The sequence below is a fragment of the Mytilus trossulus genome, chromosome 9 (assembly GCF_036588685.1).
Source record: "Mytilus trossulus isolate FHL-02 chromosome 9, PNRI_Mtr1.1.1.hap1, whole genome shotgun sequence".
NCBI lineage: Eukaryota > Metazoa > Mollusca > Bivalvia > Mytilida > Mytilidae > Mytilus > Mytilus trossulus.
The window spans coordinates 53,404,994-53,421,856 of NC_086381.1; the positions used below are offsets into that span (position 1 = coordinate 53,404,994).

The 16,863-nt window shown below is 33.2% G+C and overlaps 1 long non-coding RNA gene across 1 annotated transcript; it reads left to right on the plus strand.

Moving 5' to 3' along the window:
- Positions 1-347: 347 nt before the first annotated feature.
- Positions 348-11,448, plus strand: LOC134683121 (uncharacterized). The gene is made up of 2 exons (XR_010100952.1): positions 348-548; positions 7,395-11,448. It is a non-coding gene; the product is annotated as an uncharacterized LOC134683121 (long non-coding RNA).
- Positions 11,449-16,863: the final 5,415 nt, after the last annotated feature.

Consider the following 16,863-nt stretch of genomic DNA (forward strand, 5'->3'; position numbering starts at 1 on the left):
AAAATTAGTGAAATAAATAAGAAAAATATAGTTAAGTAAACACTCCAATTTGTGTTAATTTTAATCAATGTATGTGTGAATAAATTTTAATTATTCATGTCACTGTCTTTGGACTTAATTGCATTCTGTACATCTTTATAATCCTTTCATATTAAATGTAGAACATTTTATTTATTAAATATAAGTTCTCATCTTGCTTGATTACAAATTTCAAGTAAATCCTTCCAATAATAAAAAAGTATTAAGCATTTTCATTTCTGTCAGGACATTGTCAGGTCATTGTCAGGACATTGTCAGGACATTAGTGTAACCCCTGTATTGATCTTAATCATTGTTGCGTTTGTTAACGGAGAAAATATACTTTTGAATGTAGAAATTGTGTACAGTTGATCATGTGATTACTCATTTTATTCCAGTTTGCAGTTGTGTATTATCCAGATTATACTGGTTATTTTCACACATAGCGTGGCTACAGAAATACTTTGTCGAATGAAATATTTTTTGTGAAATGAAGGTCATTCTTAATCATGTTTATAAAAATTTGTTTGGTAAGTAATGATTTATAGAAAAAAATGGGTATCAGCTGTTTCTAATCACTCTTCGACTTCTTCTAAAAATATGAATCAACTCCTGGGAAGTTCCTTTCAGCTGTTTCTCAGCCCAATGATATTTATCAGTACTTGAAAATTTATAAAAGATTCATGACCATCAGCATTACTCTGGTCTTTATACTATATAGAGGGGGGTTAGGAGGGGTCTTGATCCCGAAATCCCGAGCTTAAAAACACAAAATCCCGATATCCCGGGCCTAAAAAATACGAAATCCCGAGGTCGCGAATTTCGAAATAAGAATTCCCAGATCCCGAAAGGGTCAATCCTGAAATCCCGAGCTTAAAAATAGCCGACCCCGGAGTACCGATAAAGGTCCTATCCCCCCTCTACATACATAGTATGCTTTCATGTCGATCGGTCCCTATATGTTCAGGCCCCTCAGGGGCGGATGCAGGAATTTTCGAAAGGGGGGTGCTAACCCAGGGCAAAGGGGGGGGTGCAAAACATATGTCCCAATACAAATGCATTGATCGGCAAAAAAAAAGGGGGGGTGCGCACCCCCGGAACCCCCCCTCTGGATCCGCCACTGGCACTGCCCCTGTTGATCTGGCACATATTTAAACTAAAGTCTTATCCTGCCCAAATAGAAAATATTAATATGAGAAAAAAAACCATATTAGTTTTAAACATATTTATTTATAGTGGATTGGGAAACAAGTTTTGCAACTTATATTAATCCCTTTCCACTTTGCGGCTGCGAGTGCTGCCTTGTAGCGGCATTAGCCTACTCTTTTTCGAAATCTACAAGGGTGTCTTTAACGTGCAAGAGATATGGCTCTCTCTTAACACAGGTCAGCCATTTATCGTCCCCTTCCGAAAGACTATCATCGTTTCCTCAAAACCATACTCTCAAATGGTGTCAAGGGAGAGCCGAAAATTGAGTTCCTGAAATTTTCATCCCGAATGGGAATTGAACCAGGAACCTTTGTGTTAGAAGTACGATGCACTAACCACTACACCACTGCTCCATATTAGGTCAGATAATTTGTTTTTCATACATCATATGTATTAGAGACGAAGCACCCAAATTTATATTGGTACAGCAGAAAATTTTATGAGTAGCGAAGCGAGTCATCCCGCCTTGTAGAGGCGGTTATTCAGCAGGGGTTCAATCCCAAAAATTTTTGGATAAATAGTGTAAAATATCCTGCATTCTGACACTGAAGTTTTGCTCCTGAAAATTCAAATTTTTAAATTAAAAACTTCAAAATATAAAAAAAAAAAAAAAAAAAAATTCAACCGTGCATGATATATATGAAACCGGGTGGAAATGGGCATCATAAAGACATTAGCTCAGTCGGTAGAGCACGAGACTCTTAATCTCGGGGTTGTGGGTTCGAGCCCCACGTTGGGCGCCATTGAAACCGGGTGGAAATGGGCATCATAAAGACTCGGTTGTAGTTTCAACATATATTTGTTCCCCCTAACAGAAGTTCCAATGGAAACTTTGTTATAAACAATGTCAGAATACCTATTCCTGATGGAAAAAATATTCTTTACTATTTATTCCGTTAGGAACATATACTGTAATATTTATTCCTGAGGAAATAATATTCCAGAATATTTTTTCCATTTAGAACTTATATTATGAAGGAACTTATTTTCCGTGACAGTAGTCATGGTAGTATGTATGGATTCTTTATTAAGGGTCTTAGTAAACAGTTGTCTCGTTTAAAGACCATCAAGTGCTAGTTTGAAGGTCACAAGACCTATGTGTAAAAAAAGTTAACAATCCAACTGGAATAGGAAAAATGGAATATCTAAGCTAAAACTAATACTTTACATTTGTGTTGGACACCTGGCTGCTGTTTCATAAAACGATCATTAGCGTAAGTTTGAACGTTAACCAAAAGTAACGCTAAAATTCCGTTTCATAAATCAATCGTACTTTGCGATGGTCGTACATTGCATGTGAATCGCGAACAGTATTTACGTGTGGTTAAACCTTTTGCAAAGCGATCGTTAAATAAAAGATGGCCGTTGCCTTGCATACTTTAGGGTACAACCGACGCCAAATTTTTAGACGAGAAAGGGTTTTCAGGGAAGGATTGAAATCAGTGACAATTTTCAATAAAAAAGAGTTAAATTACAAGAGTAATTTAATTCTCTTTTTGTTTTTCGTATGTTTTGTTCAATAACTTTCACTGCGGAACTCTTTAAACAGAGAAGTTGGGAAGTTGAGTACTTAATAACTTCAGTTCTTCCATGGCAGTGTTCCAGCTAGGTTTTCAAAAGGGCAGGGTGCCAATCCTGAAAAAGGGCATTTAACGCGCGATATGATGCCACTGAGTCATAGTATTCATACAAAAAAGTCATGCAACTGTTGTTATGAAATGTTTACACCAGGATAATTGTAGAAAAGAGGGGGCAAAAGTTACCAGAGGGACATTCAAACTCGTAGATCGAAAATAAACTGACAATGCTGGCATTACTGAAAAAAAGACAACTTATAGTACACAAGACACAAGATAAAAAACTAAAGACAAAACAATTGTGAAAAGGGAACTGGATTGTAGTAGAGAAACTAGTAACATATCCAATTTCATATGTGAAACAGAAAGTCCATTACATTCAACCAACTCTTGATAGCATCAGTAAAATTTACGAAGGGATGATTTCAACATGTTCAACTTTACCATTTTGAACTCTTGGTTTTATTGTTTCCTTTCAAGCAGCAACCCTCTATCAAGGAAATCATTATAGGAAACACAACCCAGGGAATATCGTATCGATTGGGAGATACAAATGCATATACTCCGTATGCAGGCGATGCTGTAATATTGCAACAAAGAAATGGAAAGTTCACAATTGGGAAGCTGACATTTTCTCTTTTGTCGTTTGTCTGTTTGAATTGTTTTACTTCAGTCAATTATAATGGGGTTCTGTTTTGCTTGCTGTTCAATGTGACAGAGCCAAGGCTCCGTACTGAAGACCTTAATTATACCCCTGCTTTAAAAAAGGGGGGTATACTGTTTTACCTCTGTCTGTCCGTCCTTCAGTCCGTCCGTCAGTCAGTCCGTCCAATGAATATTTTTTGTCGCATTTTTCTCACGAACTACAATACAAGATTTCTGAAATTTGGTTTCAGGGTTTATCTAAGTCAGCTATACCGTGTGATGCGTTTTCAGATTGATCACTTGAAAACTTCCTGTTTACCGAACACTTGTATGATTTTACACATGATAGCCAAGTTGAAAATTTTCGTCACACTTTTCTCAGGAACTACAATACAAGGATTTCTGAAATTTGGTTTCAGGATTTATATAAGTCAGCTATACTGTGTGATGCGTTTTCAGATTCATCACTCGACAACTTCCTGTTTACTGAACAGTTGCATATTTTTACACTATTTATATTATCCACTTGCGGCGGGGGTATCATCAGTGAGCAGTAGCTCGCAGTTTCACTTGTTTTACCTATAATTGTTTTCTTTTTAACACATTGTGACTTGGATTGAGAGTTGTCTCATTGATACTCAAACTCAAACTAGAAAAATGTGGGTTCATGGTCTAGTGGTTAAGATCATTGGCTACAGTACTGAAGGTCCCCAGTACGATTCTCACTGGAGACGTCAAATTTTCAGTACATCAGTAGGATTATTTTCACCCCCCCCCCCCCCCCACACACACACACACACATGTCTGGTAACCAAAATGGAGTTTAAAACTACATTGGATACTTCGGGGGCCTCGGTAGGTCAAAGTTGTTCCAAGCTTGACCTGGAGATCAATCTTTTGAAATCTCTTCGGGTTGTTTGTTGCCGCCGAAAATCCTGGTGGTTCTCTCCGAGTACTTCGTCTCCCTCAACCCTAATAAAAGACTTCCCTGTGTCCTACAACCTACCTTGGGCAGTGTTGGGTGGCAATTGTTTTGGTGGTGGGATAATATTGTAAAGGACACATTTCCATTAATCCTAAGGGAGTGTACATGGATCCGCTGTACCCTTGCAATCAATCAAGGGGTGCATCTCAACTGACAGAATCTCAGAAGTACATACAAACATACTCCATCTTCTTATTTCTATTGAACCGGTATTGATGAATGTATACGGTAAACTACTTACAATGTATGACTCATAAATGGATTTTCTATCTTTTATTTCCCTTAATACCTTGTTTTCTTTATTTCCAAGCAAAAACCTTGGGTTTAAAAAAACTTTTTATGCAATTTATTTGGTACGGCATGCCATACCAACAAAAATTATTACCTTAGCTGCTATGCCCCTGTGTACGAGGGTCGTAATGGGGAATAATGGTAAAAAATCTTGAAAAATGACGTTAATGGTAATTTTTGGTGTATGTCAATGAAATGTACACTTAATTACTTTTAGATGATAAAAACATCGACTGATTTTGACCAATATCGTTTTTTTTTTTTTAAATGACGGTAAAGATAATTATTTGAAACCTCTGATGAATCTGAGGATTTTTTTACAAATCATGGTAAAATTTTAACCAATTTGATACTAACGGTAGCCAAAAATGACTGCTTGCACCTGACATTAAAAGGCATTACTTCCCTTATGTATGGATTTATACTTTACAAAAATTGTAATTTACATGCATTTTCAAGGGAAATTATGACGTCACAATTTGCCATTTCAGAATCTAATGCATTTAGGGTAATATTTTCAAAAGTGTACATCAAAATGTTGTGATTGGTCATGTTGGTTAAAAACGTTCTAATCAATTAAAATTCATCTAATGATGTATCAATATTCTCCTTTTGGTGTACGAACAATGAGATTACCCATAGTCCTTGAGATTTTGAAAAGGCGAATTCATTCTTAATAAAGTATATTACATGTATAAAAACCCATGTCAGACGAGTATAGGAATTGTAACTTATAAATTTGCATCAATTTTATAATAAAATAAAAGGTGTATGTGAATAGGTGAGAGTAAAATATCAAGATATTTAAGTTAGTACAGATGTACATTGATGTTGACATTTTTATACGACCGCAAATTTTGAAAAAATTTTCGTCGTATATTGCTATCACGTTGGCGTCGTCGTCGTCGTCGTCGTCGTCGTCCGAATACTTTTAGTTTTCGCACTCTAACTTTAGTAAAAGTGAATATAAATCTATGAAATTTTAACACAAGGTTTATGACCATAAAAGAAAGGTTGGTATTGATTTTGGGAGTTTTGGTCCTAATATTTTAGGAATTAGGGGCCAAAAAGGGCCCAAATAAGCATTTTCTTGGTTTTCGCACTATAACTTTAGTTTAAGTTAATAGAAATCAATGAAATTTAAACACAATGTTTATGACCACAAAAGGAAGGTTGGTATTGATTTTGGGAGTTTAGGTCCCAACAGTTTAGGAATTAAGGGCCAAAAAGGGACCCAAATAAGCATTTTTCTTGGTTTTCGCACCATAACGTTAGTATAAGTAAATAAAAATCTATGAAATTTAAACACAAGGTTTATGACCATAAAAGGAAGGTTGGTATTGATTTTGGGAGTTTTGGTCTCAACAGTTTAGGAAAAAGGGGCCCAAAGGGTCCAAAATTAAACTTTGTTTGATTTCATCAAAATTGAATAATTGGGGTTCTTTGATATGCCGAATCTAACTGTGTATGTAGATTCTTAACTTTTGGTCATGTTTTCAAATTGGTCTACATTAAGGTCCAAAGGGTCCAAAATTAAACTTAGTTTGATTTTGACAAAAAATGAATCGGTTGGGTTCTTTGATATGTTGAATCTAAAAATGTACTTAGATTTTTGATTATTGGCCCAGTTTTCAAGTTGGTCCAAATCTGGGTCCAAAATTAAACTTTATTTGATTTCATAAAAAATTGAATAAATGGGGTTCTTTGATATGCCAAATCTAACTGTGTATGTAGATTCTTCATTTTTGGTCCCGTTTTCAAATTGGCCTACATTAAGGTCCAAAGGGTCCAAAATGAAACTAAGTTTGATTTTAACAAAAAATAAATTCTTGGGCCTCTTTGATATGCTGAATCTAAACATGTACTTAGATTTTTTATTATGGGCCCAGTTTTCAAGTTGGTCCAAATCAGGATCTAAAATTATTATATTAAGTATTGTGCAATAGCAAGTCTTTTCAATTGCACAATATTGTGCAATGGCAAGAAATATCTAATTTCACAATATTGTGAAATAGCAAATTTTTTTTTTAATTTGAGTTATCTTTCTTTGTCCAGAATAGTAAGCAAGAAATATCTTATTGCAAGATTTTTTTTTTAATTGGAGTTATCTTTCTTTGTCCAGAATCAACTTAAATCTTTGTTATATACAATATACAATGTATATTCACTTTTTACTACCAACTGATAAATTTAAATAATCTTTATCATTCAGTGATAACAAGCAGTTTTTTTACATCTTAATATTTATGATGTATTTAAATGAGTAGTTATTGTTGCAAACTCCATTAGAATATTTTAATTGAGATTAGTTTTGGAATAAGGGAAAGGGGGATGTGATTAAAAAATTGGGTTCAATTTTTCTCATTTGAAATTTCATAAATAAAAAGAAAATTTCTTCAAACATTTTTTTGAGAGGATTAATATTCAACAGCATAGTGAATTGCTCTAAGAGAAAACAAAAATTTTAAGTTCATTAGAACACATTCATTCTGTGTCAGAAACCTATGCTGTGTCAACTATTTAATCACAATCCAAATTTAGAGCTGAATCCAGCTTGAATGTTGTGTCCATACTTGCCCCAACCGTTCAGGGTTCAACCTCTGCGGTCGTATAAAGCTACGCCCTGCGGAGCATCTGGTTAATTAATTATATCAAATTTTACTTTTTAGGTTACATCACAAAAGATGAGAATAACTGCAGTGACCTAAGGTTGGAACTACAGCAAAGCTGAGAGTAGATAAACTTGGACCAACTATAGATAGCTAGATACTCAATCATAAGCTAAAAGAATGTCCCAAGCAAAAAAAAGTATTTCATTCGAAAATGGTGATGAACCATGTGTTCCAATTACCCGTCCTGACTGTATAGAAATAATGGATCCTATGAAATCCAACTATTCTACCATCCATGACTTGGAGGGAGGGCAGTTCTTATCCAACTACTCAACTGTCACAAGTACTAATAGTGCTCCATATGTACGAGATACCGCTCTTCTTCTTCACAGAGAGCATAAATTATTTACACAAAGTCGGGAAGACAAAACGAGAAGAAGATCAAGGAATGCCACATTCTGTTTCATCTTCGCAATTATACTCATTTTGGTATTAGTTGTGATTGCAGCAGTTTCTCTACATCATAAATTAACAAATACGAGCAATACTGATGAGTTTAACCACCAGAACAATACCATTTTTAAAGCAATTGGTATAAAGGATATGAATCTCAATCTCAGTGATATAAAGGCAGATAAAGACATCAACCTCAGTCACACAAAAGAGATGGGGCTGAAAACGAACACCACTTCTAAATTTTTTCTTTAGCTTATAAATACCCCTGGTAACAAAATTGTATTTTTGTGAGGAGATACTATTAAGAATTTGCTTTTTAATGAATAGTATATGCGTTTTCCTTAAATTAAAGAAATTTGAAAATTGATAAAGCAGGATGATTGCAAGAGAGTAAAATCAGGGTTGAAAATGGTAACAAATTTTTGTTACAGCTGAAACCATGTATGCACATGGTGTTAGAGTTAAAACCATGAGGGTTTTGTTAAGCTTGTTTTTTTGTTTATGTTTTGGTTAAAGTTTTGATCAATAGAAATGTTGAGAATTGTGATGTTTTATTTCAATTTTACTTTAACCTGATAATTCAGATTAGATACAAGTAATATTTTTGCAATAACAAACTTACATCTTCTCTTTTTTTATTAATCGCTAAGCCTTAGTTCCACTGATTTTATGTCTTTAGCTGGGGCTAGTTATTGTTTTATAAGTGCTTTATAATGTTTGATAGTGTTATATATTGTTTGATTATGTCTTTGTTTTTTGTCACCTATACATGTAGGTACAATGTATAGATGTTTGTTTTGGTGTTTTTTATTCACCTTATTACAAATGTATTTGATGTATTGTAGTATATTTTGATGCATTGTTTGTTTGTTGTTCACCCACTTCAACTGAAAATCCAGTATACCATTATTATTTATTATTTATGTGGTCAGTTATTAGTTATGAAGTCAGAATACCCTTATTTCAAATAAAATGTATTATTAAGTTTTCTTTATATAACATTCATGTGACCTGACCAAAAAAGGCCTTGTTTGAAAAGGGTAAAACCCTTACACATTTATGCTTTGGATGATAGCTTTTATGCTGTCAGTGATACTTTTTTTTATGTCACTCCAGAGTTCAGGGACTTACCACACATATATGTAGTTTCACCAAACAATGGTTTAATGGAAATATTTGGGACATGTAAATTATATACTGTCTGTACTGTCAAAACAGCTGTACATGTGTCTAGTATTGCTTCATGAAAGTTTTGAAGGCCAAAATTTCTCATATATTATTTAACATATAACTGTCTCTTGTAACTACTTTTAATTGGCCTAACTACTACATGTATATGAGTATGGTATACACCATTGTCACGTGTTTGTAATGTACACATGTACATGTGTTCTCACAATATGGTCAGTTATGAGATATTATCTTTATTTTTTGTATTGATAATTGTCAAAATAATTTATTTGCAAGCTTGTATGCAAGTTTTTACAGTAATAGGGAGACCTCCACAAGAATGAATATCAGTTTGAATATGGTTGGGAAGATTTCCAAATTTAATATTTTTAATGATATAAGAAAATGATGAAAGGGGTGATATTCTATTTGTTTTTATTTATTTATTTAAATTGAAGTTCATGTATGTTACAAGATGTTAGACAAGTTGACTTTTTTATGAATTGATAAGTGATAGAACAGATTTGTCTGGTATAATGTTTAGTAAGAAAATGGTTGTGATTTTAAATACATTATACCACAAGGCCAAATAAAATGAAGATGTTGTTCTGGTTGTTCTGGTTTCCCTATCTACACTTATTTTGAACCCCTAGCTCCTTTACCGTAAACTTTTTTGGGCCATTTTTAAGTAAGCATCTTTTATTCACATGTGTCTTAGTATATTCTATAGAAAAAATTATCAAAAAAAGGAAAATAACATACCTACCAAACCTGTTATTTTAATAACATATATAGATAATAACCAGAATCACACAATTATTCTATTTGGCCTGAGTGATTACTTTTATAGATGGTTCAGTGTAAAAGTTTTCAATTTTATATTAAAAAAATAGTTAAATCCCGACATGCCTGACAACTATTTATTTTCAGCTTTAATACTGAAGACGTCTCTACTTAATTAATTTTGCTTGTAATCACATTTTATGAGGTTATGTTAATTAGATGCTTTAGCTAAATACATGATTTATGATTTACCTATCTTTTCATTAAAGCTAATAAAGCTGCCATACTTGGTATGGGTTTAACAACTTAAACACTACAAAATAATTTGATTATTTTAACACAACAAAAAGACTGAAGTGAAAGAAAAAAGTCTAGAAATGTCCTTTGATAAACATTAATGATCTGTGTGTTAGATTCACATTAACAAGGGTCCTTAAACAGCCAAAATTTATTCCAGCAATTGATAAATTGAAAAAAAAATATTATGAAGACAGACATGCAATGTTATATTTATAATCCTATATCTCAATACCTGATTTTTAACTTTTTTGAATTGAGTTTCCTTGATGAATATTTTTAACATGCCGTACACACAAATATTATTATTTATTTGGTCTGCTCTTAGCAGAAATATTGTTGTCTTTTCAAAGTTTTTCTTTGTTTAATATTCAAACAATTTTTAAATACATCTTCACTTATTTTATCTATATTGACTATAACCATGATTCAGATTTATAGTCATTTTCAGTATGTAAACTAATACAAGGAGTGTCTTATAGTCACAGGTTTAATATTAGAAAGGAAAAGTTATCTAATACAAGAAATAATATGGAGATATATATATTTTATATTCTAATTTATTCGGTATAAAATGTAATTGTATTTATCATACTTAATCCCTTCAAATGACGCACATTTCTGTTCAGCTCAGTTGGATAATTTCAGGTGTTTCTTTAGATACTTTAATATTTTCAAAAACATTTTGAATTAGTATTTAATCAAAAAGGACAATATAGAACTTTCAAAACCTTTCTAAGGGTTCTTTTGTAATAAAATAACTAATGTGCGTGTAGACTTTTATATACAGACAAATCTGATCACATGATTTCTACCTGAATGCCGCTGTCAAATTAATTGAAAAGAAATAAGTCTGCCTTTTTACAATTGTTTTTAACTTAAATAAGAACAGAGTATAAAGTAATAATCAAAACAGGAATTATTATGGATTTTGCTCTAAGACTGTAATGTACATGTATTGTTGGAAACATTTACATGATTTTATCTCTGGTTGATATTTTGTCTCTGTGGCAATAATATCATCTTTCCTTATTTTATAGCAATAGAAATGTTTTAGTATCTTTAGTCTTTTAAGAATTTGCATTATGAGCCTTTTTTTAGGGATTTTAAAGTAGTGCAGCCTAACTACGCATGTTAAATGTATACCTTATAGCTTGGGTGAAGATTATTTCTTAATTGATGGATGCAGTACTCCTTTTTTGAGGGATATTTAATTCAAAGATTTTAGGGATACAGGGTATTTCCTAAACAAGGTTATTATTTGACTTTCTTATACTTTAAATTGTTTATTATTTGTTTAGTTCTATTTTAGTTTTTTGTCTCCACCATTTATGTTTAGACTTAAAATAACAATATGACTGCTTGTAAATGTTAAGTTTCAGTAAATAAACCTTTATTGTGTTCACCATTTGTTTCATTGTTTAGGTTACAGCCTTGATATTCAGCACATGCATATTAACTATATCATGTATATGGTAGTTTCAATAAATGTCCTGTTGACAAAACTTTAAATATTTAAAAAAACTAAGGATTTTCTTATCCCAGGAAAAGATGACCTTACGTAAATTAGCTGTATTTGGCACAACTTTTTGAAATTTCGGTTCTAAATGCTCTTCAACTTTGTACTTGTTTGGCTTTATAACTATTTTGATCTGAGTGTCACTGATGAGTCTTATGTAGAAGAAACATGTGTCTGGTGTATTAAATTATAATCCTGGTACCTTTGATAACTATTGATATTGAAAAGACAACCACAATACAAAAAAACTATAATTGTCCTAATTAGTAGGATTGATGCTACTACATTTGTACCTGTGGACAACTTCAAAGAATCATACTCTTTCAATGAGAACATCTATATGTATGTCTATGCTTCATTTACAAGGATCTTAGAAATCTTCTTTCTACTTTCTGTTTTTAAATCCCTTTTTATGTTCCTCTGTTGGTCTGGTTAAGTATTTATGATCTGTATACATACTTTTAAAATAATTGTAGGCAGTAATTTCTTCAAAAAAGTTACAAGAACTGAAAGTAGAACTGGAAACAGGATATGCATCTTAATTGGATTGAACAATATGCACATCTTTAATAATAATGGAAAATAAAGAAGAAACCAAGAGAACAAAACAATGAAACCACCAATGTATGGACATACAACACATAGCAAAAATGATGAAAAGGAATAAAGACTAAAAAACATATTTACAAAACTTTACACAGATAAGTCAAAATTGAGCATACAAAAACAGGGTAGTGTTTATGTTTGCCAAAAGGGGTCTTCAGTTCTTTCTCTTTTGGTGGCTCCAATGCTATGAGAAGGTTTATATAGTCCTGCCACTGCTGCTGGACGTTTCGTTCCTAAGGGATATCACCAGCCAAGCAGTAAGCTATTTGGTGTTGACATGAATATCAAATATATGGTATTTTTTTTTTTTTATATATTTCCTGTTTGCAAAAGTATGAAACTTAAGAATTTATTTATACCAGGCTAGGTTACCTTAGTCATATTTGGCACAACTTTTTGAAATTTTGGGTATTGAATGCATTTCAACCTTGTACTTGTTTGGCTTTATAAAAAATTTGATTTGAGCATCACTGATGAGTTTTATGAAGACGAAACACGTGTTTGGCGTATCAAACTATAAGCCTGGTACTTTTGAAAACTGTGATGATTGAGAAAAAAAACCGAAATTGTGGCTTTCTGAAAAGTGGAGATTCAACAATTATTCGTGATAACAGAAGTCCATTTCTAGTAATGAACTCCTGGTGGAAATGATTATATTCATGGAATAGACTACCTTTGCAACAATCATTTATCAAAGAAATTTTGTTAGGGAACACAAGACTTGAATGCTTAATAAATTTCTTGGAGATACATATTTCAAATGCAGTTGCTGCTAGAAAGTGCTACATAACATTCGAAAGTTCAATATAGGAAATTTAGTAACTTTTTATGAAATGTCTACTATAATAGTAGGACATTATTTTTTTCTAGTCTTTTACATCTGTTCGTCCACCCCTTGTAGGATTGAAGATTATGTTTAAGGTTATGGACCTAACCAACTTGAAACTAGGTACATTTTTCCAAAAAATATAATAACACTTTATAGATATACAAAGATGTTGGTTGAGTGCCAATGAGACAACTCCATCCAAGTCCCAATTTGTAAAAGTAAATAATTATAGGTCAAAGTACTATGTACAGGATGATGTCAACTATGAAAATATTTAATATCGGAAGGTTTCGACCAATTGAACATATAAAAAAAGAAGATGTGGTATGATTGCCAATGAGACAACTATCCACAAAAGACCAAAATGACACAAAAAATTAACAACTATAGGTCACCGTACGGCCTTCAACAATGAGCAAAGCCCATACCGCATAGTCAGCTATAAAAGGCCCCGATAGGACAATGTAAAACAATTCAAACGAGAAAACTAACGGCCTCATTTATGTAAAAAAAATTAACGAAAAACAAATATGTAACACATAAACAAACGACAACCACTGAATTACAGGCTCCTGACTTGGGACAGGCACATACCTAAATAATGTGGCGGGGTTAAACATGTTAGCGGGATCCCAACCCTCCCCCTTACCTGGGACAGTGGTATAACAGTACAACATAAGAACGAATTATAAAAATCAGTTGAAAAATACAAGTGGACGCGGCAGGGTACTTATACATCCCGACACAAAAAGACATAATGAACAGATCTGAGAGTACTCGCAGTTATCTGACAGGTAGTTCAAAGCCACTAACAACTCATAAAAAATCATGCCTCTAAGACTTAACACTCAATCCGTACACATCCAACATACAATGGATTTAGTGTAAAGATGTCCAAAACTGCCAGAGAAGAACATGACCGTGTGCAATGCAAAGTTACAGGTATCGACAGATTGTAGATCCATGAAAATGTATATGTATATACCATACTAGTAATATTTAGTTAGCTTTTAATCTACTGATAACAAAATCAATATTTATACCAATAAAAACAATAATCAATGATCGTATTACAGTGTTGAAAAGGTAAACTTTTAGAATAAGTTTATTTAAAGGAGCAACAAGTTTACATGGATCATTTATTAATTTCTGGGCACTGTTTACAACATTTCCGTAAATCTGACGATGTGCTATCCCGTTTGAAATAAGTTTTCTACAGGTACAACCAAACTTCAAAACCAAATCTTTATATCTATGGAAAAATTTAGTAAAGGTTTTAAGTAATTTATGGTAACGATATCCCTGGTTTAATAATTTACCAGTAATACATAGGTTGCGTTCGTTAAAATCAAAAACGTCACAACAGACACGGGCATAGCGAACAAGTTGTGAAATATAAACACCGTAAGATGGTGCCAAAGGAACATCCCCATCTAAAAATGGAAAATTAATTGCAATAGGGAACGAAAAATCGTCTCTCTTGTCGTAAATGTTTGTGTGTAGTTTCCCGTTTAAAACCGAAATATCTAAATCCAGGAAAGGACAGTTATTACCGAATACATTTGATTTATTTAAAGTAAGTTCCTTGGGGGTAAATTTCAGCAGTATATTGAGAAAATTCTTGATTATTTAACGAAAAAAGATCATCAAGATAACGGTAAGTGCTGTTGGATTTATCAATTAAATGCAATTTAGACGGGTCTTCACTGAGTTTAGTCATAAACTGTGACTCGTAACAGTACCATGTTGCCAAATTGAAACATCTTGTTTTGTCTCGTCTCAAGTTGTCAATTGACTCTCACTATTGATTTGAAAGTATATGTTGTAGTGTATATGTTCTATTAACGTATCAAATAAAGTCATCATAGATACGGAATAGATACCAGGATTTAAATTTGTAGTCGTCTAAAAACTCACCAGTGACGTCGGAATAGAAGTTTTAAAAAAGCCGAATAAAGTACGAAGATGTAGTCAGTATCTCAGATACTATAAGAAATTGAAGTCAAATGGTATCACGGCAATCTTTGAACGGTGCTTGTTCATGGCATCCATGCCCGAAGAATGTATAAGCCCTTTCGGATTATTATATCACATAACCACAAGCAACCCCAATTTCGGAAGCAGTATCAACTTTTTATCAATCATATCAATTTTATAACTCAATATCACCCTAATTATAATTGACAGCACAGATTAACTTGACCAAATGACATTCAAATGCATCACTAACGCTGAAATACAAAGATTAAGAGCTAGACTGGAACTGAAGTCGGAGCTGGAACTGAGACTTCAATTTGGGCTCTTTGAATATTTCGCGGTAGGTTAGAGACAATGCATATGGATTTATTGGTGTATGCAGCAATCGCTAACATTATAGGACTCGATTTTAATGCGTTTTTTTTGTGTTATACCTACACTCATAAACTAACCCGTGTTCGTTACATGTCTTATCTCTGTAAACAACTTTTCTGATTACCCATTTCTTGTACATCTTGTACATGGCAATATCAACGTTTACCTGTTAAACCTTTTCACACGTATCTACCCCTGAGTTGACTTATTGTTAATGCCTTTAATTCACTGATCTAAAGTATTAAGTGACAGAACGCTCAGTGATTTATCAAGGTATACATTTTCAAACTAGTCCTCCCTGTAAGAACTCAAGGAGAGAACATTTGCTTTTTCACACTTCCAAGCTAGCTTATAGGACAAATATAATCGTCTATAGTTTGATAATCTCTTGTATAACTTTTTATCCCAATAGCTTTTTAGTTTCTTATATATGCCAAGTCAGGATTTCTTTCTACCAGGTAAAACATGGTATCCACTAGTATTTGTCATCCACCAATACAGCTGATCATTGTACCCTAGAGTTGACAAGCAAATAAAGTTTTGGAAAATTGCCATAGAAAGCTTGCGTTTAATTTAGAGTTGAACTAGCATTTCAATGATTTAAGAACGACATTATTTTGTTGGACTAGTCTTTCCACTCAATGTAGGATTCTATGAACATTGCTCAACCTGATTGATAGATTTTGGAGTATGAGTACAAATAAAATTGACTCGAAAGTGTTCGAGGCCAAGTTTGATGTCAAGAATGATCTTGTTCACATATTCTAAGGTAACCAAATGAAATGCATCAATTACTGGAATAAATAGATCAAGACTAAGACTGGAACTGAAGTCGGGACTCATAGGACTGGAACAGACACTACAGTTTGGGTTCAGGAATACTTCATGGCAGGTAAGAGGCAAGGAATATGGATTAACCGGATCAGGCAGTAATACTTAACATTATAGGACTCCATCTTGATGCGTTCTTTTCGTGTTTTGTGTTACGCCTAAACTCGTCAGCTAACCCGTTGTGGTAACGTGTCCAATCTCTGTAAACAATCTTATCTTATTACCAAGTTCTCGTATATCATGTATATGGCAATATCAACTTTGAATTGACAAAACTTCACTGATCTCAAGAATTAAGTGACAGAACGCCCAGTGTCTTAAAAACTTAATTTATCAAGGTATATCTTTTCAACCATTGTCAACCTAGCAATACCTGTCAGAACTCAAGCAGAAAACATCAGTGTGTTTTTTTTTCACGCTTACATACTAGATTAGTAGTTTGTTATTGCTACATAAGAAGACAAATATAATCATCTATAGTTCTCTTTTTTTCTAATAGACTTCAGACAGTTATCGACACGCCTTTGTTTCCAAAGACAGTTGTCGTCTGTGGACTGAAATGTCGTAAGGCCGTCTGCTTAGTACAAATATGGTTACACGAGAGGGATCCTAGAGGTTATTTCGGTCCGTCGATGATCTGACTTATTACCACTGGAGTGTATATATTGTTTCTCAAAACGAAA